The sequence below is a fragment of the Pseudophryne corroboree genome, chromosome 2 (assembly GCF_028390025.1).
Source record: "Pseudophryne corroboree isolate aPseCor3 chromosome 2, aPseCor3.hap2, whole genome shotgun sequence".
Taxonomy (NCBI): Eukaryota; Metazoa; Chordata; class Amphibia; order Anura; family Myobatrachidae; genus Pseudophryne; species Pseudophryne corroboree.
The window spans coordinates 150,872,592-150,900,364 of record NC_086445.1 but is presented as its reverse complement, the minus strand read 5'-3'; positions in this window follow the sequence as shown (position 1 = coordinate 150,900,364).

The following is a 27,773-nucleotide window of genomic DNA, read 5'->3' as shown; positions in this document are numbered from 1 at the left end:
AATGAACGAGAACTCGTTCATATCTTTCAGTGTGGAGACTCCTGCGATGAACGATGCGCGGCCCTGCGCTCGTTCATCGCTGGTCTCCCGTCGGCTGTGCATGCAGGCCAATATGGACGATCTCGTCCATATTTGCCTGCACTTCAATGCAGCCGCGTGACGGGGGGAGTGAAGAAATTTCACTCCCCCCGTCACTGCCCCCCCCGCCGCCGGGTCGCTCGTCGGCCGTATTCGCCGTCGGGCAGCTCGGCGGCGGGTCGGCCAGTGAGTAGGGCCCTTTAGATTTGGGTGGGGTGTGTTCAAACTGAAATCTAAATTGCAGTGTAGAAATAAAGCAGCCAGTATTTACCCTGCACAGAAACAATATAATCCACCCAAATCTAACTCTCTCTGTACATGTTATATCTACCCCACCGCAGTGCACATGGGAGGTCATTCCAAGTTGTTCGCAGCCAGCAACTTTTTGCTGCTGGTGTGATCAACTAATCCATGCCTATGGGGGAGTGTATTTTAGCTTAGCAGGGCTGCGTTCGCGTGTGCAACCCTGCTAAGCTAAAAAAAGTTTTGTGCTGTTGAAGAGTAAGGCTGGATCTACTTACCCTGTGCGACAGATCCAGCGACGTTCCTCCCGGCTTTGACGTCAGACATATGCCCTCCGGTTGCCTGGACACGCCTGCATTCGGATGACCACTCCTCAAAAACGGCATCCAACGGTGAGTATCCGCCCCGGAACGCCTCTCCGCTGTCAATCTTCTTGCGATCGGCGCTGCGTCTTTTTTCGCTGTGCGCGCCGTTGCCTGGCAATGCTGTGCATACGCAGTTCCGACCCATTCGCACTGCAGCGAAGAGCTGCTGCGTGCGAACGGGTTGGAATGACCCCCAAGGTTTTGCCCATCTGATAACAAATTTGCTGCTACGATCAGGTCTGAATTAGGTCCAGTGTCCACTGTCTCCTAACAGTCACTTTTCGATCTGTGGGGGTCATTCCGAGTTGTTCGCTCGCTAGCTGCTTTTAGCAGCATTGCACACGCTAAGCCGCCGCCCTCTGGGAGTGTATCTTAGCTTAGCAGAATTGCGAACGAAAGATTAGCAGAATTGCGAATAGAAATTTCTTAGCAGTTTCTGAGTAGCTCGAGACTTACAGATTGCGATCAGATCAGGCCGTTTCGTTCCTGGTTTGACGTCACACACACGCCCAGCGTTCGGCCAGCCACTCCCCCGTTTCTCCAGACACTCCCGCATTTTTCCCTGACACGCCTGCGTTTTTTCGCACACTCCCAGAAAACGGCCAGTTACCGCCCAGTAACACCCACTTCCTGTCAATCACACTCCGATCACTTCAACGATGAAAATTCTTCGTTCGGACGTGAGTAAATCTACTAAGTTTTGTGCTAAAATACTTAGCGCATGCGCATTTTTGCCTTAATCGCTCCGTTGCGAAAATCGGCAACGAGCGAACAGCTCGGAATGACCCCCTATATCTTTTTCTGTTTAGAACAAATACAAAGATACAGTAAACAGTCAGATGAGGGTTATGAAATAGTGAAATATATAGCTTGCAAGACTGAACAATTAATTCTTGCATTAAAAAAAACAAGGATGAAGCAGTGTTCACAGTGATTTATAGCTATTAGCTACCACTACATACCTCCCAACTGTCCCGATTGTCGTGGGACAGTCCCGTTTCTTGTGACTGTCCTGCTGTTACACCCGTGGGTGGAGGGGTCAGTTGGGAGGCTCCTGTCAGCGGTGAATTGACACTGCGTGCATGCGCACAGTGTCTATTCATGAGTGACAGAGGGAGAGGAGCATGCCAGCAGCTCACAGAGCGCTGGGCATGCCCCCTTCAGTAAAGGACAAGGGAGGTGTGGCTTACAATGGCAGCATCATGTCAAAGTCAGAAAAATATCTCTATACACACTGCCATATTTGCACCTCATATACGTCCGCGCTGCGCATGCGTACGCTCTCCCGTGCGTGCGCATACTCACAGTCGCGGGCACCCGCAGGCGCACGGTATGCGTATTTACGGTAGAGTTTATGTGATCGTAGCGTGCGACTCAATCGTTACATATTTTAACTATATAATGTATTTTGTAGATCATGGTCCCTTTGATAGATTCTGAAAGTTTAGTTAATATAGCATGTTCCTGGACAGAGGGATCCCTCTTTGTATTGTACGAAGGGTCTAACAGGAGTAATACAGTGGTGTTTAGTACCCATCGGAAGAACATTTAATTAGCAATATTCCGGTGTTGGTTTGGAGCGGATTAATCGCTCGTGCGAATAGTTATGGACATAAGAAGTTTATGTCCATTTACTATTATTTGCTCTTACTTAGCCATGCGGCGGGAAACCCAGTATCCCACCCACCTGAGCTGTTGGAAATCGTCACAGCCCACCTGTGTGAATCAACCTATGACCTTTTGTTATAATGCGAAGCCGAATTCCTGTGTCCAATGAACAATGAGATTGTAGGGACCATTGAATTGTATTGTGTGTGGGGCATAAATAGACAAGCCGATCACATCCAGCTCACTCTTCAACGGTTATCATTGCTGAAAATCGGGAGCTGGATGTCCATAGGCGCATGCGATCGTTTCCCCTTGTGCGTAAGTGTTTCTCCGCAACCATATTGTTCTTACTGTTATTGTGGGCCATTTCTCTCTCTCTCTCTCTTCTCCTCTTTCTCTCTTATTTTCCCTTAAAACATAATTGTATTGTATTGCATTTCCTGTGTAGTTATCTGGTTAGGTAGTCTATGTTATATTGTAGTGTATGACTTGTATTGTGTTAATTCTTTTGCAAGTATATCATTCATAATATATATATATTAGGCGTTGGACCCTAAGCCCAGGTATCTGTGTATTTCTTGTAGTGTTAAGTATTCACAGAGCGTCGGTGACGCTCAAACAGCTTTTGAGTTAATAAGGTTACACTAGGTTGCATCTACACCCTATCTCTACACTAAGGCTTTACAGCATATTACATTGTTTATGGTTTAGATATAAAGGTTTAACATTGTGAGCGTCAGCGCCGCTGGTGATCTCCTCGTGGTCCCGAGCGTCCGCTACGCTATAGCGAATCATTACGATAGACGGCAGCCAATAGCGTGCCTGCCTGTGATCTCTTGGCCGTGAGCGAACGTGACGCTTGAGCGTCTCGACCACGGCTAAGCGATTGCTACGCAACGAGCGTACCCTTACGGTACTCCATACGTGAAAAGCGTACAGTGTTCTTAGACCTCATAAAGGGTTTTATATAAGATAAATATTTAGCTTTATCAATTGGCGGCTCGCCCGTCCTTCACATATCTGCACTAGGTAATTTCAGCAGACATTATCCAGCAGCAAAGGGCGGGAGGTCATATTCCTCGTAGTGCTGTTTGGATAAGCGTCTGCTTCGCTTAGTAAAGGGTGCTGAAGGAATCCGGGACCGGAGGTAAGAACAAAACGATAGTGTCTTTTTAAAACTGTTTATTTCTGTCTTGCGTACACACGCACGCATATCTGCATTTCTTTTCATTCGTGTATTTTCATATATCACTCTCCTGTTTGCCATTGTATAATTGATAAACGTACTAAGAGAGATTTGCCGCTATTTCATAGTTAAAGAGTAAAGGTAATACAGTTAAGGTATAGAAATACACACAGCTCTACCTAAAGGTAAAAGGAGAGATTGGTGTGGTGTGCGGTAGATGATCGAGGATCATCTACATTGATAAAACGTGTTAGTTGTGTTACGGTGGACAAAGACTGGTGTACACGTGTCTCTAACAAAGGGAGAGACTCGCGTACGCAAAGGCCGACGCACGCAGCGTAAATTACGCAACGGAGCGTCTGGGTACGCCCACGTAACTCAAGTCACACGATAGTGTTGATTTTTAAATAGCGCAACAAGCGATAAGTAACGCAACAGGTGATAAATAGCGCAACAAGCGATAAATAGCGCAACAGGCGATAAGTAGCGCAAATCTATTTTAAATTCGAAATTTAAATTAACAGATCCTTCTCCTAATTTGTAACACATTGGTCTAAAGAGAAATTTCTGCGCAGAAATAGAAATAGAAACAAAAGTGTATATGTGGTGAGTGAGTGTGTTTTTACAATTTTGAGGATTGAACCAAAAGAAATCGAGTTCTCGTGAGGTACATACGTGTAAGTGACATGCACGGTGGCTAGGGAGGCATCCTTGGTTAAACATAAAATTTGAGCATTAGAGTATAGCAGACCAGGAGGTCATACTGTAGCAGACCAGGAGGTCATAACAGACCAGGAGGTCTAGGTACAGCAGACAAGGAAGTCCGCTATAGAGTCCACAGGCACAACACCAAAAGAAGGGTTGGTGCAACACCCATATAGGCCATACAAGCTCTTGCTGAAGGAATTCGCAGCCGCAATTTTCGATTCCGCTGGTCGCTCCGTACATAAGATTAGTTGTTTATGTGCTGAACGATTGTACCGCATGTAATTGTGTGCATTAGTAAACCTGACCGGTACTATTTGTGTACGAAGGTCATAAACGCTATTTGTACATTCTAACGTGATTTGTGTAATTTTTTATTTTTTCAAAAAGGGAAGTTCGCTGGTCACTCAGGAACTATCTGACAACCACACCTTTACTGGAAAGGGTTAATGCTCTGCGGATCACACTCACATGTTCCAGTAAACAAAGGTTAATAGGGGCCCTGGGTCGAGTACGCCAGCACTATATCAGTGTGATCAGGTCGTATTGGTCGGCGTGGGCGAGTGAGTGAGGTGCTCGGTAAACTTCACCGCCAACCTATCGTGAATATCTTGGTTTTTTGTAAGGTTCCGTAACACCTGCAAATTATGGGGGCCAGTTGTTCAGGAAGGGGGCGATCAACCTCGGTTCGGGTTGATTCTATAAACCGACCAGTCGGGTCGGCAAGGTACGTAATGTGTGAAAAGTACGTAAGTCACACAGAAGCTTTATGTGATGAATGGGAGAGAATGACAGTACATGACGGGGAGAAATTCCCAAGAGTAGGTAGCTTCAGCACAGAAGTGTTAACGAATTTAAGGAGAAGGATATGTCTCATTAAATCAGCAAAGAGACGAATCAAGCATTATGATTATTTGCAGTTGTGGCAACAGGAGGGTGACATACAGAGAGGATTGGCTCAGGCGGCGGGATCTGGCTCGATCAGGAAACTGATAGCCACGGCCCCACCGCCACCATACATATCAGGAGAGAAATTGGTTGCGGAGAATGACGCACTAAGGTGTAACAAACAAACACTTAGCAACTGTGTAAATGTTAAAGATAATGTTAACCAATTAACCAATGCAAGTATTAACCCGTGCAAGTTGTACCCTGTTTTGAACTTTCCCCAGGAGTGTGATCAAGAGGACGAATCGGCAACAATATCAGCGCTCTCTCTAGCAGCCACCATATCAGAAACAACAGTAGGCACGGCCCAACCCATAAGATTAGTAACAAAGCCCCCTAGCGGAGGGACAGGTGAGGTCGTATCAACGGGTAAGTACGGCACCATACACTATGCTGAAACTATTTCACCACAAACTGCAGAATCTACACAGAATGATGTTGTTAGAATTAATCCTGTTAAGGTAATAGTAGTGCCAAATGGGAAAACGGACACTTCAGGAGTCACTCCTGTTAGGAACATCGCCATGTATAGCCCGTTTACCCGAATGGAATTAAGGACCATAGTGTCTGAATTCCCTGACCCTAGAAAAGATTTAGTTGCTAGCCAAAAATACATCAGAGACCTAGGAAACACTTTAGAGCCCAATAATAAAGATTGGCAAGTACTGCTAAGAGCTTGTTTACCCTCCAATGTCGACGCAACTCAATTTTTAGCTGACTGTGGATTAGATCAGGATGTACCTCTTACAGATGTGTACAACAAAGATAATGTAAAAAGAATAAGCTTACAGTTAAAGGAGTATTTCCCAGCGGTAGTTAAATGGAACAAGATATTCTCCATTAAACAAAAGGAGTCAGAAACAGCTGCAGAGTATTTTCACAGAGCATTATCAGAGATGGCAAAATACACAGGCATAGAGGACATTAAAACAAACATAAACCATCGAGAAGTAGCAGTATCGGTACTGATGGATGGTTTAAAAGAGTAATTAAAGACTAGGGTACAGACCACACAACCATGTTGGCGAGGTCTGTCTGTGGCTACTTTGAGAGAGGCTGCTATTGATCACGACCGGAATATCACCAGACACAGGGAGTCACAAGGTGATAAGTTAATGTCAGTAAGTATACAGGCCCTGACCACAAAACAGCCTGTGTTAATATCACCAAACCCTGTGGGTAAGTCAAATGAGGTAACATGTTATTTTTGTCACAAACAAGGACACTTTGCACGAGACTGTAGATCGAGAAATGTACAAAAATCTTATCAACCCCCTAGACAACGACACGACACACGACATTGGGATCAGGGTCCACAGAGACGGAGTTATGAGCCACATACAGGGGAAACAAAAAGATACCCCCCGAACAGAGACTGGCACGCCTCTGGTAGTTCCCAGCTAACTCCCTCACAAGTAGTTGCTGCCAGCGGGATTCAGGGAGGTCACCATACCCAATAGGGGTGTGGCCATACCTGTAATCTGCAGCCAGTAAAATTGATTGCAAGCCTTGGAAGTGAACCCGAAGTTGCAATTAATGTAGCTGGTAAATCATTAAACTTTCTTGTAGATACAGGGGCGGCCAAATCAGTGATAAATTCGACAGTGGGCATGAGAACCACTGGTAGGACAATTCCAGCCATGGGAGTAACAGGAGTAGTCCAGCATTACCCTGTTAGTAAGCCAGCCGAGATTACAATAGGGCCTTTACATACCAAGCATTCCTTTTTGCTGGCTGCATCGGCACCGACCAATCTCCTGGGAAGAGACTTACTGTGTAAAATGGGGTGCGTCATTTATTGTACTCCTGAAGGTGTATTCTTGGACATACCTGAGAATCACGCTCAGGAAGTGCGAGACATGTTAGACTCCCCATCAAAATTAATGTCACATACCATTATGACAAATAGGACTCCCTCCCAAGTAGAAGAAATGACATCTCAGATACCAGAGTCACTTTGGACTAAAGATGGACAGGACACTGGATTAATGGCAAACGTAGCTCCGGTAGTTGTACAAGTAAAAGATGGTAGGATAGCTCCAAAAATCCCACAGTACCCTCTGAAGCCAGAGGTGGAGTTAGGAGTTTACCCAGTAATAGAGCGCTTGCTACAACAGGGCATTCTGGTAAGAACGTCCAGCACTGCCAATAGTCCCATCTTCCCTGTGAAAAAGAGTGGGGGGAGGGGTTACCGGCTAGTGCAGGATCTAAGGGGGATTAACAAAATAGTTGAGAGTCAGTTCCCCGTAGTGCCAAATCCAGCTGTCATCCTAATGCAAATCCCTCCCACTGCGAAATTTTTCACTGTTATTGACCTCTGCTCCGCTTTCTTTTCGGTACCTCTGCACCCTGACAGCCAATATTTGTTCGCATTTACATACAGAGGAGTCCAATACACATGGACTCGATTACCACAAGGATTCATAGATAGTCCAAGTATATTTTCCCAGGCTTTGCATGATTGTTTACAGTCTTTCCAACCAGAGAGTGGATCAGTATTAATACAGTACGTGGATGATCTACTACTGTGTTCTGATTCATTGGAAGCATCCCTGAAGGATACGAAACAGCTCCTGTTTCATCTTTCAGACACAGGACACAAGGTTTCCAAAGACAAGTTGCAATTATGCCAGACTAAGGTAAAATATTTGGGACACTGTCTAACACAAGGACTGAGACACCTGACCGCTGATAGAATTCAAGCAATTAGAGACATGACTCTGCCACAAACCCAGCAACAGATCAGAACGTTTTTAGGAATGTGTGGGTATTGCCGTAACTGGATCCCAGGATTTTCCATTCTAGCGTTACCTTTGCAGGAGATGGTCTCCTCAAACAAACCTGATCGGATTTCGCATACAGACGAGTCTGAGACGGCATTTGAGAGACTTAAACAGCGCCTAACGCAGGCACCAGCATTAGGTATGCCAGACTATGGGAAACCCTTTGAGCTATACGGAACAGAAAGTGCTGGTTGCGCGGCAGGCGTACTAACCCAAAAGCACGGTAATGCCAGCAGGCCAGTAGCATATTACAGCGCTCAGCTAGACACAGTAGCGCGATCCCTCCCCACATGCTTGCGAAGCGTTGCTGCGATAGCATTGCTAGTAACGAAAAGCGAAGATGTAGTGCTAGGTCACAACCTCACAATTCATACACCACATGCAGTGTCAGCCTTGCTGAATTCTGCCCAAACCAGGCACGTCTCATCAGCGCGGTTTACAAGATGGGAATTGGCACTAATGGCCCCCGTAAACATCACCATAAGGAGATGCAGTGCATTAAATCCTGCAACATATCTCCCAGGTGTGCCTGGACAGGCACAAAGGGTGGAGGATGAGAGTGGTGGGGAAGGAGGATTTAATACAAAGGAAGACACATGATTGTATGGAATATTTGACCCAAAATTTTACCGCAAGGCCTGACATCAGTGACAACCCACTGGAAGATGTAGAACTTACGTTCTACACGGACGGTAGTTGTCATAGACAGTCAGACTCGGGAGACTTGTGTACTGGATACGCAGTCGTAGATGACCAAGGCACCATAGAAGCGGAACCGCTAGGCCCACCTCACTCAGCCCAGGTTGCTGAACTGGTCGCCCTAACCAGAGCATGTGAATTGGCTAAGGGCAAATCAGCCAATATATACACCGACTCTAGATACGCATTCGGGGTAGTCCATGATTTCGGAGCCCTATGGCGCCTCAGAAATTTCATGACGGCAGCTGGTACACCGATAGCGCATGCAGCCCACATAAAAAGGCTTCTAACAGCGATACAGGAACCCGACAGAGTGGCTGTTATCAAATGTAAAGCACACACATATAGCCAGGACCCAGTATCACTTGGTAACAGCCGAGCAGACGAAGCTGCTAAGTTAGCAGCTGGTACCCCCAGACAGACAGACACCACACAATTGATGGTATTTAATACCATCAACACACAGAAGTTGTGTGAGATGCAAAATTTGTGTTCCACGCAGGAAAAGGCAGTCTGGAAGGCAAAAGGATATGGCCAGGAGTCCTCAGGACTCTGGACGGATGGACACGGTAAACCAGTGGCCCCCAGAGCATACCTTCCATGTTTAGCTGGGCAAGGAAGGGACTCATCTGGGCAAGGAAGGGATGTGCAAGTTGGTAAGAGCATATTGGTGTGCCCCAGGATTTTCATCTCATGCGAGTAAAAGAGCAATGTCATGCCTTACCTGTTTGAGAAAGAACATCGGAAAGGCAATACCTACAGAACCATCTCATATCCCACCTGCCGGCGGCCCTTTCCAGGTAATACAGATTGACTTTATACAATTACCCCCTTGTCGAAATTTGAAATATGTACTTGTTTGTATAGATGTTTTCTCAAATTGGGTCGAAGCATTTCCGGCGGCCACAAATACCGCTATGTTTACTGCTAAGAAAATTGTGCAGGAATTTGTATGTAGATATGGTATCCCTAGAATTATCGAAAGTGATAGGGGTACCCATTTTACAGGTGATGTCTTTCAAGGAATGTGTAAATTGATGGGAATTGATAGCAAGCTGCACACTCCATACCGTCCACAGGCGAGTGCGAAAGTGGAAAGAGTGAACAGCACTATTAAAAATAAACTGAGTAAAGTGATGGCAGAGACAGGATTGACTGTACAGCATCAGAACCACTCCCAGGTCCCCTCTTAATCTGTCTCCCTTTGAAATCTTGTTTGGTCGACAACCGCATGTTATGATTAACCCTCAGGATGATTTGAAGTGTAACAATGAAGTGACTGTAAAATACTTGATTAACATGAGTAAACAGTTAAGGAATCAAAATGATAATCTGAAGTTGGTGATTCCTGATTTACCAGATAGTAATTGTCATGACATTGAACCTGGGGATTATGTAATGATACGGAATTTTCTACGCTCAGGTTGCCTTATTGACAGATGGGAAGGACCATACCAGGTCTTATTGACTAGCACTACAGCATTGAAGGTTGCTGAGAGAGAGACTTGGGTTCATTCGTCCCACTGTAAGAAGGTTGCTGATCCAGAGAGGTCCCGTGATAAGGAACAGACGGTAGAGGTTGTATCACTGGAGTGTCTGTTCCAGGAGGATTGAGGCGGCACCTGAGCATTGAAAATCACAAGACCAAAAGCAGTTGTCGATCCCCTGTTCCCTTTTATTGTTTTTCTCCAACTTCCCATCCCCTCTCCCTCAAATTATTTTTTCCCCCTTCTCATTCTTCTCCGTTTCCTCCTACAAGATGGACTTGCCCCAAGAGACTGTGATCCGGATTTTCCTGTTGACCATGATGTTGACCAGAGCAGTCTGTTCCGGCGAGAGTACCATGGAGGTCGAGAGAGGTTCTGGAATGAGTTCTGATGATAAAGATGGAGGCGTAGTTTTCCAAGAACAACTTAACCAACAAGTAAAGGCGAGTATCAGAAAACGATCCGATAGCATTGACAATAGAAGGAATTGTGAAGGATTGTTAGCTGAAGAAAACTGTATCTGTAGGCTCTGTGACAACGTAGTGGAGGACGGGTGCATCAAGAAATGCCAATCCAGTTTTAATATCCATATGGACCGGCATCCATTGAGTGACTATCACTCCTTAGTGGGTAGTGTGTTAAATAAAACAGATTGTTGGGTATGCTCTCAAGTACCTCAAGGTCATAGCAAATCAGGGCTAGTACCATTTCCTTTAACGTTAGGGGAGGTACTTGAGTTAAGTGGTGGGAGACCGGTGGACAGGAGGTTTAATATCTCCAGCCCTCCTAGTTTGAAGCTCCACCAATACCATGTGGATAGGTCCCTATTATGTTTTAACATCTCCAATCCCCGAAAGCCGGGAAATTGGGAAGTATCATGGAGTAACCAAACCATGACCTTTTCGCATAGAGCAGATAGAATGCCTACAGATACAGAGCTTATACGCCACATAGCCAGTAGAGGAAAATCTTTCCGATATAGGTATACCTTAGGAAATAGGATTACGAGAGTTGGAGAGGTATCACCAGGATACTGTGCACATATCGTACAACCTGATACGTGTACTAAGCAGATGGAAGAATTAGGGTTAGGAGATTTCACATGGAAGGTGTGTAATATGGTTATGTCCTACTCTGTCCCATATGTTCTCCCCGATGATGCATATTTCATATGCGGGAGAAAGGCGTATAAGTGGCTTGCCCCAAACTCTGAAGGATTGTGTTATATTGGAAAAGTACTGCCTGAAGTAATGACTGTATCACATGACAAAATGAAAGACATACACCGTGTTGCCCAAACTCCTTATACTCACACCCATTACGAGCACGTAGTTAAACGGCACCTGATAGAAAGAACAGAGCATCCGGCCTCTGACATGATCCATGAATCCACCGGGATTCAGTTTCTAATCGCGTTAGACATCACTCGCACCGCCAGAGGAGTGTTGAATTATAAATACATATCTGCGCTTGCAAATTTGTTAGATAATATCACTGAAATGTATGATGACACGTTTAGGTATACTGGAAGAGAACTTCAAGCTTATAAAACAGAACTGGTACAGCATAGAATGGTTCTTAATTACCTCACAGCAGTGACAGGCGGATATTGTGTCACACTGGCAACACAATACGGCGTGAAATGTTGCACATATATTACGAATAGCACCGAGGACCCGGTCGAGGTCATAGACCAAAAGATGGACGATATTCTCCAACTGAAGTGGGAATTTCGCAGGAGACACAATCTCACTCTTGCTGCTGTAGGTAATGAGCTGACTGGTTGGGTGTCATGGTTGAACCCGTGAAATTGGTTCTCTGGTTTAGGAGACTGGGCTCAAGGAGTCATAATGGATGTTGGGAAGTTTCTTCTATGTATCTTAGGTGTTGTCATATCAATTGGTTTGATATTTAGATGCGGTCAGGCTTTAATGAAGTGCAATCGTCGTACTAGGGTAATGAGTCTGAGGAGTGAGGAAACTGTAATTCCAATGGATTTGATTTATGACCCAAATGTAGAAACAATGATGTGATGAAAATGCGATTTCTACGGTCCGTTTCTTTCACCTGTTTTTCCGTTTCCTCCAAGGTAAAAAGACCCACTTGGACGAGGAATTTGATGAGCCGATATACAGACAACAGATGGATTAAAGAAGAAGCTTTGACAACCTGATACACAGATTTTTGATGAACTTTGCCATAGATCCCCAGTTTCCCTAGAAATTTTAAAATTACGCTAGCCCAACACTTTTGTAAATCTATGGACATTGACAAAGCTTTTGCTCGCACCTTATGGGCAAAAGCACAAAGAAGACTGCATTCAACAGACACCGAACAAGACTTCAACCGACAAATGTTCATTTACCTGACATAGAATACCACTGCATTTACCGTAATTATGTCTTTTCTTCATCTCTACAACCTTCAGGTAATTACACACATAGTATAGGGAATACAGGCACAGATATCAGCAATCACATATTCCCCCATTCATGTATCATCAACTAAAATGTGCTCCCCCATTTTGTTACAACCAAAAGCCGAAAAGAGCTCGGTAAAGTTTGACAGCCCATCCACAGACCCGTACCACGGGATAAGAAGGAATTCAAATGTATACTTCGCAATACCTCGAAGCTTGATGTACAACACGTACGGCACGATGATACATGACCCCCCAAACATGGATTCATACACACATGCTTCTACTATCTCACTAGGTCATACCCTCTTCACACCTTCTCCTCTCTCCTCCCTTACCCAACCATGGAAATGTATTAACCCCTGACATATATTTTTCTCTTTTTGAAATGTTTTAGAAGGTGGCAGTTATTATTGACTGCCAAAGGGTGGACTGTCAAAGTCAGAAAAATATCTCTATACACACTGCCATATTTGCACCTCATATACGTCCGCGCTGCGCATGCGTACGCTCTCCCGTGCGTGCGCATACTCACAGTCGCGGGCACCCGCTGGCGCACGAATGCTTATTTACGGTAGAGTTTATGTGATCGTAGCGTGCGACTCAATCGTTACATATTTTAACTATATAATGTATTTTGTAGATCATGGTCCCTTTGATAGATTCTGAAAGTTTAGTTAATATAGCATGTTCCTGGACAGAGGGATCCCTCTTTGTATTGTACGAAGGGTCTAACAGGAGTCATACAGTGGTGTTTAGTACCCATCGGAAGAACATTTAATTAGCAATATTCCGGTGTTGGTTTGGAGCGGATTAATCGCTCGTGCGAATAGTTATGGACATAAGAAGTTTATGTCCATTTACTATTATTTGCTCTTACTTAGCCATGCGGCGGGAAACCCAGTATCCCACCCACCTGAGCTGTTGGAAATCGTCACAGCCCACCTGTGTGAATCAACCTATGACCTTTTGTTATAATGCGAAGCCGAATTCCTGTGTCCAATGAACAATGAGATTGTAGGGACCATTGAATTGTATTGTGTGTGGGGCATAAATAGACAAGCCGATCACATCCAGCTCACTCTTCAACGGTTATCATTGCTGAAAATCGGGAGCTGGATGTCCATAGGCGCATGCGATCGTTTCCCCTTGTGCGTAAGTGTTTCTCCGCAACCATATTGTTCTTACTGTTATTGTGGGCCATTTCTCTCTCTCTCTCTCTTCTCCTCTTTCTCTCTTATTTTCCCTTAAAACATAATTGTATTGTATTGTATTTCCTGTGTAGTTATCTGGTTAGGTAGTCTATGTTATATTGTAGTGTATGACTTGTATTGTGTTAATTCTTTTGCAAGTATATCATTCATAATATATATATATTAGGCGTTGGACCCTAAGCCCAGGTATCTGTGTATTTCTTGTAGTGTTAAGTATTCACAGAGCGTCGGTGACGCTCAAACAGCTTTTGAGTTAATAAGGTTACACTAGGTTGCATCTACACCCTATCTCTACACTAAGGCTTTACAGCATATTACATTGTTTATGGTTTAGATATAAAGGTTTAACATTGTGAGCGTCAGCGCCGCTGGTGATCTCCTCGTGGTCCCGAGCGTCCGCTACAGCGAATCATTACGATAGACGGCAGCCAATAGCGTGCCTGCCTGTGATCTCTTGGCCGTGAGCGAACGTGACGCTTGAGCGTCTCGACCACGGCTAAGCGATTGCTACGCAACGAGCATACCCTTACGGTACTCCATACGTGAAAAGCGTACAGTGTTCTTAGACCTCATAAAGGGTTTTATATAAGATAAATATTTAGCTTTATCAATCACCATGAAGCCACGCCCCCTTTTGAGGCCACGCTTCAATGAAGATCAAAGTTGGGACGTATGCCACTAGCCAGTGGGTCAAGAGAGAACCAGTTCAAAGTAAAGTAAAAAAAAAATGATAGGAATTTCAGTCGATGTATAGTTTTGCAGTCATACTACAGCTGTACATAGGGGTTTAGTTACTAAGCTTAGGAGAGATGTAAAGCGGACAGAGATATGGGGGTCTATTAATTAAGCAGAGATAAGCCCTGTTTTGCGTTAAACAGGGCTTTTTCTCTGCTTACTGCAATTCACAGAGCAGGTTTCCATGGAGAAGTCCCTGACTTCTCCAGCGGCACCCCCACTCTGTGCCTGAATCGCTTCACCATACTTTTACATTATGAGTGCAATCCATGAAGGAACGGAAAGCTCTGCTTTTCGCTACTCCGTGGAGTTCAGGTTCCCCATCTCAGGATGGCGTAACCTTAACTGCAGTGTGGTAACTTCATGGAAACTCAATGCTTCTCTCTCTGTCCGGAACCCGTGTTGGCTCCGCCCCCTGACCTCAAAACAGCCACTGCGGCCTGCTGAGAGGCCAACAGGCAGCACATGTGCAGAGGGACCCACTGGCATACTCCAGACTTCACTGAATGGGATCACCGGGGAGGAAACAGCATCGCTGGAGCCCTGGATACCACATTGCATCACTGGAGAGGTGAGTATATGTGAATTGCTACTTATCACAGTTAGACATCGATTCGAACCGATGTGTTGTATAGTGATAAGTAACAATTCGTATTCGTTTTCTTTATAAATAGACCCAAAAGTATCAGCCAATCAGCTCCTCACTGCCAAGTTACAGGCTGTGTTTGAAAAATGACAGTTAGGAGCTTATTTGTTGGTATTTTATCACTCTCCGCTTTATCTCCTCAAAGCTTTGATAAATCAACGATATTGCCAGTCCGGATACAATTCCAATAGGAAGCCAAACCCCTGCTTTATCAGCAGCTCTATCTAGCTTCTAGGTGCAGCAGCAGATGCAACTCTTAAGCCGGGTAGTCAATAGTATGATGTCGGGACGATTTGCCATATCGGAATGACAAAGCGTCTACATTGTCTAATGTGTACCCACGAATGCTTGCACAACCAATAAGAAGATATCACTATCAATGCCATGCTGTATATTGGGTCGTGCCGTCATTCTGCTTTATTGTGCATTGTGTATGGGCGGCACAATATGTCGGCCAGCATATTGGTCAGGAACACTTCACTGATGTATACCCAGCCTATGTCTTTCCTGAACTTACTTTATCTAATTGTAGCATATAGTGATCGTTTTTGAGAAGTCTGAAGAGCAAGTTACAAACATAAAAGACTACAAACACCGCTTTATGGGTTTGTGACAGATAATTACTTAATGTAACAGAACAAAGCAACTCTGACTCTGGTGATGAATAGGTGTGTTTGCCATTACAGCCCATGGGGACAAATAATAATAATTCTATGTACACTAATTAAGTTTGAATCTGCAGTATTTTAAACATCTTTGCTGTATTCTACTGTATTCCTACCTGAACAATACCACAGAGGAGAATCCATTTACTCTTGATTTGCGTGAAATTTCTTCTCAACGTCACTCACTTGTAATTTGTCTGTAATGTCACTGGCATTAAGGAGAGGCTGTCACTTATCAAGGTAATCAAGAAACAGGACACAAATAAATGAACTGTGACATTACTTTCTCTAATAATAGTATCAGTTTAATCAAATTAAATCCTTTGTTACTAAGTTCCTCCAAGTTCCTCCAATTTCCCCCCTCAGTGTAACTGTTGCTTCCTCATACAGGTTGAGTATCCCATATCCATATATTCCGAAATACGGAATATTCCGAAATACGGACTTTTTTGAGTGAGAGTGAAATAGTGAAACCTTTGTTTTTTGATGTCTCAATGTACACAAACTTTGTTTAATACACAAAGTTATTAAAAATATTGTATTAAATTACCTTCAGGCTGTGTGTATAAGGTGTATATGAAACATAAATGAATTGTGTGAATGTAGACACACTTTGTTTAATGCACAAAGTTATAAAAAATATTGGCTAAAATGACCTTCAGGCTGTGTGTATAAGGTGTATATGTAACATAAATGCATTCTGTGCTTAGATTTAGGTCCCATCACCATGATATCTCACTATGGTATGCAATTATTCCAAAATACGGAAAAATCCCATATCCAAAATACCTCTGGTCCCAAGCATTTTGGATAAGGGAGACTCAACCTGTAATTCATCTGGTGACTAATAGTTCTCCACAGATAGCAATAACCCAAACAGTAGGAACAAATTACTGGAAACAAAACACTGAATATCATGAAACAATATACACTATTCTTAATTAAATCTTAATGCCACTTCATATTTTATTTTGCAAACCTGGTTTTGAATGTACTGTATTCATGAAGAATCACTTACTTGAGTAATTTAATATCCAAAGGGTCATTTAAGATGCTGGGAACTTCATGGATCTTACTTGAGCTCAAGCTCTAGGAGTTCCGCAGCTCCAGCTCAGTAGACAGATTACCATGCGCGGTCTGGATGGTGGCCCTCTCTCTAACGGGGTAAATACCCATCAGACCCCACCGTTGCATTTGACTGTGGGTGCGTTACATTCTGAGAGGATTGAATTCTTTTTCACCCATTGTCCGGTCGTGCCTCTAGTCTTAGGTCACCCCTGGCTTGCCATCCATAATCCAACCATTGATTGGCAATCTGGGGAGATTTCATGGTGGGGTTCCAACTGCTCTAAGAGGTGTATTGTTCGTCCGGTTCGGGTCACGGCCATTGTTTCAGAACTTATTCCATCAGTTTACCAGGACTACGCGGATGTGTTTTCCAAGGGTAATGCGGACGTCCTTCCACCCCACCGTTCTTATGATTGCACCATTGACCTCGTTCCTGGTGCTACTTTGCCTAAAGGGAGATGCTATGCACTGTCTGGCCCAGAGACTAAGGCCATGGATGACTATGTGCAGGAAAGTCTAAAAAAAGGGGTTTATTAGGCCCTCGAAATCCCCTTTGAGTGCGGGGTTCTTTTTTTGTTGAAAAAAAAGACGGATCTCTTAGGCCGTGCATAGATTACCATGCCCTGAATAAGATTTCTGTCAAAAAACACTTACCCCTTACCTTTAATTTCTGTGTTGTTCGATCAACTCTGCACCGCGGTCATTTTAAAATTGATCTTAGAGGAGCATACAACCTCATCCGAATAAGATCTGGGGATGAGTGGAAGACGGCTTTTAGTACGCAGTCCGGACACTACGAATATCTTGTGATGCCGTTCGGTCTGTCTAACGCTCCTGCGGTGTTTTAGGATCTTATAAATGATGTCCTCCGCGACTTCCTGGGGAAAATTGTGGTCGTTTTTTGGATGACATCTTAATTTATTTTGAGTCTCCGGAACAGCATTTTCTCCATGTTCGGCAAGTGCTTCAGAAATTGCAGGAGAATCACTTGTATGCCAAGTTGGAGAAATGTGATTTTCATATCACATAGGTGTCCTTTTTAGGATATATTAATTCTCCGGAGGGGTTTGACAATGCTAAATTTCCTTGTCGTATAAACAACCCTTTATGAAGTCTAAGAACACTGTACGCTGTTTACTTAAGAAGTACCGTAATGGTACGCTAGTTGCGTAACGATCGCTCAGCCGTAGGCGAGACGCTCAAGCGTCACGTTCGCTCACGGCCCAGTGATCACAGGACACGTTATTGGCTATGACTAGAGTAATGATTCGCTATGGCGTAGCGGACGCTCGAGACCACGAGGAGATCACCAGCGGCGCAGACGCTCACAACGCTATACCTTTATGTCTAAACCTTATACCAATGAAATACACAGAATACCTTAATGTGAGTACAGGGTGTAAGTGCAACCTTGTGTAACCTGACTAACTACAAAGCTGCTTGAGCGTCACCGACGCTCAAGTGAACACTTAACACTATAGGAAATACACAGATACTGGTTTAGGGTCCAAAGCCTATTAACTGTATTATATCTAGTATACTTGTAAAAAGGGGATAACAGTACAAATGATACACTACAATATAACAAAGACTTCCTAACCAAAATACAATACTATCTAATACAATACAATACTAGTCTAGGGGAGATACGAGAGAAAGAGAAGGGAAAGAGAGAGAGAGACGGAGAGAGATGAGAGAAATTGGCTCACAGAAAGACAATGATTACGGAGAGAAACTTACGCACAAGGGTAAACGATCGCATGCGCCTGGACATCCAGCACCCGATTTTCAGCAATGAGAACCGTTGAAGAGTGAGAGCTGGATGTGGTCGGCCTGCCTATTTATGCCCCACACACAATGCAATCTCATAGTCCCTACAATCCCATTGTCCATTGGATGAAGGAATTCGACCCTGTATCACAACAAAAGGTCATAGGTTGATTCATACAGGTGGGCTGTGACGATTTCAAACAGCTCAGGTGGGTGGGGAACTAAGTTTCCCGCCGCATACCTGAGTATGAGTAAATAGTAGAAATGGACATAAACTTCTTATGTCCATAACTATTCGCACGAGCGATTAATACGCTCCAAACCAACACCGGAATATTGCTAATTAAATACTCTTCCGATGGGTACCAAACACTGCTGTATGATTCCTGTTAGACCCTTCGTACGATACAAAGAGGGATTCCTTAGCTCAGGGACCTTCTATATTAACCAAACTTTCAGAAACTATCAAAGAGATCATGATCTATAAACTACATTAATTGTGAAAATATGTAACGAATGAGTCGCACGCTACGACTACATAAACTCTACCGTAAATACGCATACCGCGCCTGCGAGTGCCCGCTATTGCGGGTATGCGCCTTCACGGGAGAGCGTACGCATGCGCAGCGCGGACCAGTGTGCGGTGCAAATATGGCAACGTGCATAGAGACATTTTTCTGACTTTGACAGTCCACCCTTTGGCAGTCAATAATAACTGCCACAAAACATTTAAGGAGAAAAATGCAAGTCAGGGGTTAATTGATTTCCATGGTGGGGTAAGGAAGAAGAGAGGAGTAGGTGTGAAGAGGGTATGACCTAGTGAGAAAGTAGAAGCATGTGTGTATGAGTCCATGTTTGGAGGGTCATGTATCATCGTGCCGTACGTGTTGTAAATCAAGCTTCGAGGTATTGCGAAGTATACATTTGAATTCCTTCTTATCCTGTGGTACAGGTCTGTGGATGGGCTGTCAAACTTTACCGAGCTCTTTTCGGATTTTGAACAAAATGGGGAGCACATTTTAGTTGATGATACATGAATGGGGGAGGTATGTGGTTGCTGATATCTGTGCCTGTATTCCCTATCGTCTATGTGTGTCATTACCTGAGGGTTGTAGAGATGAAGATAAACAACACTTATGGAAAATGCAATGATATTCTATGTCAGGGAAATGTACATCTGTCGTCGAAGTTGTGTTCGGTATCTGTTGAGAGTCGTCTTCTTTGCGCTGTATTGCTCCTTGGGCATGAGCAAATAGCTTTGTCAGAGCCATCGGATTTACAAAAAAATGTTGGGCTAGCGTGAGTTTAAATGTACTAGAGAAACTGGGGATCCATGGCAAAGTTCATCAAGTGTCCATTTCTCAAGTGGTCAAAACTTCATCTTTGGTGCTTGTCTGTTGTCTGTATAGCGTCTCGTCAACTTCCTCGTCCAAGGGGGTCTTTGTATCTTGGAGAAAAGCAGAAAAACAGGTGAAAGAAACGGACCGTATAATCGCATTTTCATCACATTCGGGTTTCTATTATTGGGTCATAAATCAAATCCAGGTTAATTACAGTTTCCTCACTCCTCACGCTCATCACTTTTGTACTTTGTTTGCACCTCATTAAAGCCTGCCCGCATCTAAATATCAATCCAATAAATATAACAACACCTAAGATACATAGTAGAAACTTTCCAACATCCATTATGACTCCTTGAGCCCAGTCTCCTAAACCGGAGAACCAATTTCGCAGGTTCAACCATGACACCCAACCAGTCAGCTCATTACCTACAGCAGCAAGGGTGAGATTGTGTTTGACGAAATTCCCACTTTAATTGCAGAATATCGTCCATCTTTTGGTCTATGACCTCTACCGGATCCTCGGGGCTATTCGTGATATAAGTGCAACACTTTATGCCGTACTGTGTTGCCAATGTAACACAATATCCGCCTGTTACTGCTGTAAGATAATTAAGAACCATCCTATGCTGAACTAGTTCTGTTTTATAAGCTTGAAGTTCTCTTCCAGTGTATCTAAACGTGTCATCATACATTTCAGTGATATTATCTAACAAATTGGCGAGTGCGGAAATGTATCTATAATTCATCACTCCTCGAGCGGTGCGAGTGAAATCTAACGCTACCAGAACCTGAATCCCGGTGGATTCATGGATAAGATCAGAGGCCGGATGCTCTAACCTTTCTGACAGTTGTCTTTTAACTCGGTGCTCGTAATGAGTGTGAGTATAAGGAGCTTGGGCACCACGGTGTATGTCTTTCATTTTGTCATGTGTTACAGTCATCACTTCAGGCAATACTTTTCCAATATAACACAATCCTTCAGAGTTTGGGGCAAGCCACTTGTACGCCTTTCTCCCGCATATGAAATATGCGTCATCGGGGAGAACATATGGGACGGAGAAGGACATTACCATGTTACAAACCTTCCAGGTGAAATCTCCTGACCCTAATTCTTCCATCTGCTTAATGCACGTATCAGTTTGTACGATATGTGCACAGTATCCTGGTGATACCTCTCCAACTCTAGTAATCCTATTTCCTAAGGTATATCGATACCGGAAAGATTTTCCTCTACTGGCTATGTGGCGTACAAGCTCTGTATCTGTAGGCATTCTATCTGCTCTGTGTGAAAAGGTCATGGTAAGGTTGCTCCATGACACTTCCCAATTTCCCGGCTTACGGGGGTTGGAGATATTAAAACATAAGAGGGACCTATCCACATGGTATTGGTGGAGCTTCAAACTAGGAGGGCTGGAGATGTTAAATCTCCGGTCCACCGGTCTCCCACCACTTAGCTCAAGTACCTCCCCTAACGTTAAAGGAAACGGTACTAGCCCTGATTTGCTATGACCCTGAGGTACTTGAGAGCATACCCAACAATCTGTTTGGTTTAACACATTACCCACTAAAGAGTGATAGTCACTCAATGGATGCCGGTCCATATGGATATTAAAACTGGATTGGCATTTCTTTATGCATCCATCTTCAACCAGATTATCACAGAGCCTACAGATACAATTTTCTTTTTGAGCTAACAATCCTTCAAAGAGAATGTTTACAGATAACATGGTTGTTAGATCGTGCCCGGTACTCGCCTTTGCTTGGTGATTGGGTTGCTATTGGAAATTTACACCTCCGTCTCAGTCATTAGAACCTTTCTGGATCCTTTCTCGACCTCACTGGTACTCTCACCGAAACAGACTGCTCTGGTCAACATCCTGGTTAACGGGAAAATCCATATTGCAGTCTCTTGGGGCAAGTCCATCTTACAGGAGGAGAAAATAAGAAATTTGTAAAGGGGGTATAAGAAAACAGTTTGAGGGGGAGAGAACTTGTTACGATAATAAGTTCTCTCGTCTTGTTGTTCTTCTTGTTCTGCTGTCCTCTCAAAGGTGTTGTCTCTCAGTCTTCCAAACGAACATTCTGGTGGTGCAATGTTCATTCCCAACCGACGATCTTTCTGTAAGGAGCAAAAATCTGGCATTACCATTGGTCCAACTGAGGGGTGACATACCATTTTTAAACCATGGAAACATGAGTGGGAAGAGAGAGACAACAAAAAAAAAAAAAAACAAAAGAGGTAGAGAACAATTCATGTGCATATATACATTACATAACTCGACAATAACCATTAATAAGGAAAGAGAAACAAAGCATTTTTAAACATTGTCAACATTAAGAAAACATTGTTAGCATTAGAAAAACATTGTCAGACTTATCATGCTGTCATATCTATGTGTCTACTGGTCTCCTTGAGCAGTCCCTCCCCACCAGCACCTGCATTACTCCACTGTCTGTATCTGGCCAGAAATACATTGTGGCGGATAGGTCATGCTGGGGTTTGGTAGACTTCTGCAAGGACCAAGTGGATATGCAATGTGTGAATTCTTACCAATACTAGTCAGAGATGGGGATAGAGAGAGAGAGAAAAAAAACATTTTTTTTTTTTTCACAAATACATTTACAACTTTTCACCTGGTCATTCCGGTGTCTTCAGTGAATGACCTCCCACTTTATTAACCGTTACCTCAGGCTTGCCTCCATTCCTAATAATCACCTTTCCTGCCTATGTGATCCCTGATTATAATGGTGTGTATTGTAATTTTGCTCATTTCTTGGTCTAGGGGGTCAAACTTTATGTGGGTTATTACAGTTGCTAGCATAATGCCCTTCTCTCCTACAATGATAACAAATCCTGGGCTTCCTCCACGTGTCAATGACCTGAGGTTTTGGTTGATTTGATGCCTCCTCAAACGCTCGGATGCTCATCATCATCAATCGTTTCCCCTGTACTTCCCTGATTCCTTGGATTTTATGATTATGGTGTTGTCTTTCTCTTGATCTACAATCTCTTGCAAAGTGTCCCTTTTTATGACAATTGTAACAGACTTCCATATCTGGATTTCTCACAGGGGTGTGGGGCTTTTGTTGGGGTGGTCTTGTGTTTTGGGCCTGTATATTTGCTGCCATTAACTCATCTCTTTGTGACTCTCTGTATCTGGTGATATTCTGATCATGATTGATGACGGCCTCTCTTAGTGCGGTCACCGAGATATCTCTCCAGTTTGGGTTGGTGGTCTGTACCCTTGTTTTTAATTCATCTTTTAAACCATTCATTAATACCTTAACCGCTATTTCTTTATGTTGTGCATTTGCCTTGATGTCTGCGATCCCAGTGTTTCTAGCCATTATTTGCAGTGCTCGATTGAAATAATTAGAAACATTTTCCCTTTCGTTTTGCCTTATGGAGAGAATGTCATTCCACTTGACAGCAGCTGGGAAATATATTCCTAACTGTCGGTTAATCTGCCTAATACATTCCTGATTGTGTTCTTCCATACAAGGTACCTCCGTGTTTAATTTACAATCAGCAATGAACTTTTCAGGGTCAACACTGGAGGGCAAACATGCCCTCAGCACTGTCCGCCATTCTTTGTTGGTGGGTTCTGTGGCGTTTCCTAGTTCTTTAATAAACTTTTGACATTTGACTAGATTTTTCCTAGGATCAGGAAATTCAGACACAATTGATCTCAATTCGGTCCGGGACCAGAGACAGCGCATTGCACTGTCCTTGACGGGAATGATTCCCTGATCGTCAGTCTTCCCATTGGGGACTGAGATCACCCTGGCCAGATCGAGCTCAGTTACATCATCTTGTGTTGGTCTTACAATATGGGGTACATTTGTTTGTGCGTGATATGAAACATTGTACGTACCTGTGGACACGACCTCACCTGACCCTCCGTTAGGGGGTTCGATTATTGCCTTTACCAATTTGGTCGCGTCCACCTGGATGTCTTGTAGGATGGCTTCTGGAAGAGGTGCCGACATCGTTCTGGGCTCACTTTCTTGTTGGTAATCCTGAGGGAAGTTTAACATGGGGTGCGACTTGCACAGGTTAATAGTTGTACATTCAACAGCATTACAATTAGCATTGTTACATTTATCACACTTATTCTTATTATCTGTACTACTGTTGCTAAGAGCATTTTTATTGTTCACCCTTGTGCTTTTCTCCGCAACCATAATCCTCCCCGATGCCATGTCTCTCCTCTCAAGATAAGATTCAGAAAAGTCAATTGAATCTCTTTGTAATTCACCTTCCTGTTGCCCTAACTGCACATAATCATAATGTTTACTTCGTCTCTTTGTTGGTTCAATGAGACATATCCTCCTCCTTAAATTTTGTAACACGTCTGGACTGAAGCTACCTATTCTTGGGACTTTGTCCCTGTCTTGTACAGTCATTCTCTCCCATTCATCACATAAAGATTCTGTGTGACTTCCGTATTTTTCACACATGATGTACCTTGCCGACCCAACGGGTCGGTTCTCTGAATCAACCCGAACCGAGGTTGATCGCCCCCTACCTGAACAACTGGCCCCCATAATTCTGCAGGTGTTGCTTATTCCTCCTTGGATCTTTATATCAAGGTTTTCAGCGAACCCTTACAAACAAACCAAGATGTCCTGGGCAGGCCGGCGGTGGCGGTTTACTAAGTACCCCACTTACTTCTCGCCCACGTTGGCCAGTACTGCAATAACTGTAACCAGAGCTGCTGTACCCAACCCAGGGCCCCTGTGAACCTTCTGTTTACTGGAACATATGAGGGTTACCCGAAGGACACTTACTCTTTCCAGTAAAGGTGGGGTTGTTAGATAGTTCCTGAGTGACCAGCGAACTTCCCTTTAAAAATAAAAAATTACACAAATCACGTCAGAATGTACAGATAGCGTTTGTGACCACTTTACTCTAATGGTATTAGGTCAGATTACTAACTACTGCACACAATTACGTGCGGTCCAATCGTTCAGTACATAAGCACTACTTGTCATGTACTGAAAGATCAATGGAATCGATGTTTCCGGCCGCGATTCCTTCAGCAAGAGCTTATGGCCTATATGGGTTCTGCACCAACACCCCAGGCGTTGTGCCTCTTGTACCTTTATAGCGGACCTCTTTGTCTATTTTACCTGTTACCTTATGACCTCCTGGTCTGTTACCGTCTGTTAATGACCTCCTGGTCTGTTACCTTATGACCTCCTGGTCTGTTACCTTATGGTCCGCTATACTCTAATGCTCAAATATTATTTAACCAAGGATGCCTCCCTAGCCACCGTATATGTCACTTACACGTGTGTCCCTTGACGAGTACCCGACTTTCCTTTTGGTTCAACCTCTTAAGTTATATAAACTTATGTAATAAAAACACACTCACTCAACACATGTACACTTTGTTTCTATATCTATTTCTGCGCAGAAATTGTCTTCAGTCCAACTGTGTTACCAATTAGGAGCAGGATCTGTTAAACTAAATTTCAGATTTTTCCAAAAATAGATTTGCGTTATTTACCGCGTCGCGTTATTTACCGCTGTGCGTTACTTATCGCCTTTGCGCTAATTATCGCTTTGCGCTAATTCAACTTTTCGTGACTTGAGCTACGTGGGCGTAACCAGACGCTACGTTGCGTAATGTACGCTGCGTGCGTCTGCCGTTTGGATTGCGTACGCAAGTCTTTTGTTAGGGACACGTGTACGCAAAACAAAGATCCACCGTAACACAATTTCTACCTTTATCAATGTAGATGATCCCTGATCATCTACTGCACACCACACTGACTGCCTTATCTCCCAGACAAGCCGTGTGTTGGTCTATATTTTAACTATTACCTCTACTATGAAATAACAGCAAATCTCTTTTTGCACTTTCTATCAACTATAAAACTTGGCAAACAGGAATAGTGATATACGAAATTTGAAAAAGAAATGCAGATAAATGTATGCGTGCGTGTATACGCAAGACAGAAGAGAAATAAAACAGTTTTAAAAGACACACGCGTTTTGTTCTTACTTCCGGTTCCCGGATTCCTTCAGCACTCTTTATCTAAGCGAAGCAGACGCTTATCCCGTCAGCACTGCGAGACAACCTCCCACCCTTTGCTGGGGGGATAATGTCTGCTGATCTACCTAGTGCAGATATGAGAAGGATAGGACGAGTCCCCAATTGACAATGCTAAATTTCCTTGTCGTATAAACAACCCTTTATGAAGTCTAAGAACACTGTACGCTGTTTACTTAAGAAGTACCGTAATGGTACGCTAGTTGCGTAACGATCGCTCAGCCGTAGGCGAGACGCTCAAGCGTCACGTTCGCTCACGGCCCAGTGATCACAGGACACGTTATTGGCTATGACTAGAGTAATGATTCGCTATGGCGTAGCGGACGCTCGAGACCACGAGGAGATCACCAGCGGCGCAGACGCTCACAACGCTATACCTTTATGTCTAAACCTTATACCAATGAAATACACAGAATACCTTAATGTGAGTACAGGGTGTAAGTGCAACCTTGTGTAACCTGACTAACTACAAAGCTGCTTGAGCGTCACCGACGCTCAAGTGAACACTTAACACTATAGGAAATACACAGATACTGGTTTAGGGTCCAAAGCCTATTAACTGTATTATATCTAGTATACTTGTAAAAAGGGGATAACAGTACAAATGATACACTACAATATAACAAAGACTTCCTAACCAAAATACAATACTATCTAATACAATACAATACTAGTCTAGGGGAGATACGAGAGAAAGAGAAGGGAAAGAGAGAGAGAGACGGAGAGAGATGAGAGAAATTGGCTCACAGAAAGACAATGATTACGGAGAGAAACTTACGCACAAGGGTAAACGATCGCATGCGCCTGGACATCCAGCACCCGATTTTCAGCAATGAGAACCGTTGAAGAGTGAGAGCTGGATGTGGTCGGCCTGCCTATTTATGCCCCACACACAATGCAATCTCATAGTCCCTACAATCCCATTGTCCATTGGATGAAGGAATTCGACCCTGTATCACAACAAAAGGTCATAGGTTGATTCATACAGGTGGGCTGTGACGATTTCAAACAGCTCAGGTGGGTGGGGAACTAAGTTTCCCGCCGCATACCTGAGTATGAGTAAATAGTAGAAATGGACATAAACTTCTTATGTCCATAACTATTCGCACGAGCGATTAATACGCTCCAAACCAACACCGGAATATTGCTAATTAAATACTCTTCCGATGGGTACCAAACACTGCTGTATGATTCCTGTTAGACCCTTCGTACGATACAAAGAGGGATTCCTTAGCTCAGGGACCTTCTATATTAACCAAACTTTCAGAAACTATCAAAGAGATCATGATCTATAAACTACATTAATTGTGAAAATATGTAACGAATGAGTCGCACGCTACGACTACATAAACTCTACCGTAAATACGCATACCGCGCCTGCGAGTGCCCGCTATTGCGGGTATGCGCCTTCACGGGAGAGCGTACGCATGCGCAGCGTGGACCAGTGTGCGGTGCAAATATGGCAACGTGCATAGAGACATTTTTCTGACTTTGACAGGTTTTTTATGGAACCTAAGAAACTCCAAGGAGTCTTAAATGGGGCTAAACCCACTAACTTGAGGGCTATTCAGAGGTTTTTGGGTTTTGCCAACTATTATAGACGTTTTATTCATGCTTTCTCTGAGTTGGTTGCTCCTATTGTGGCATTGACAAAAAAGGGCGCTGATCCTTCTAAGTGGTCGCCTCAAGCCAAGCGTGCCTTCCAGGCTTTGAAACAGGCCTTTGTCTCTGCTCCTGTCCTCAGACACCCCA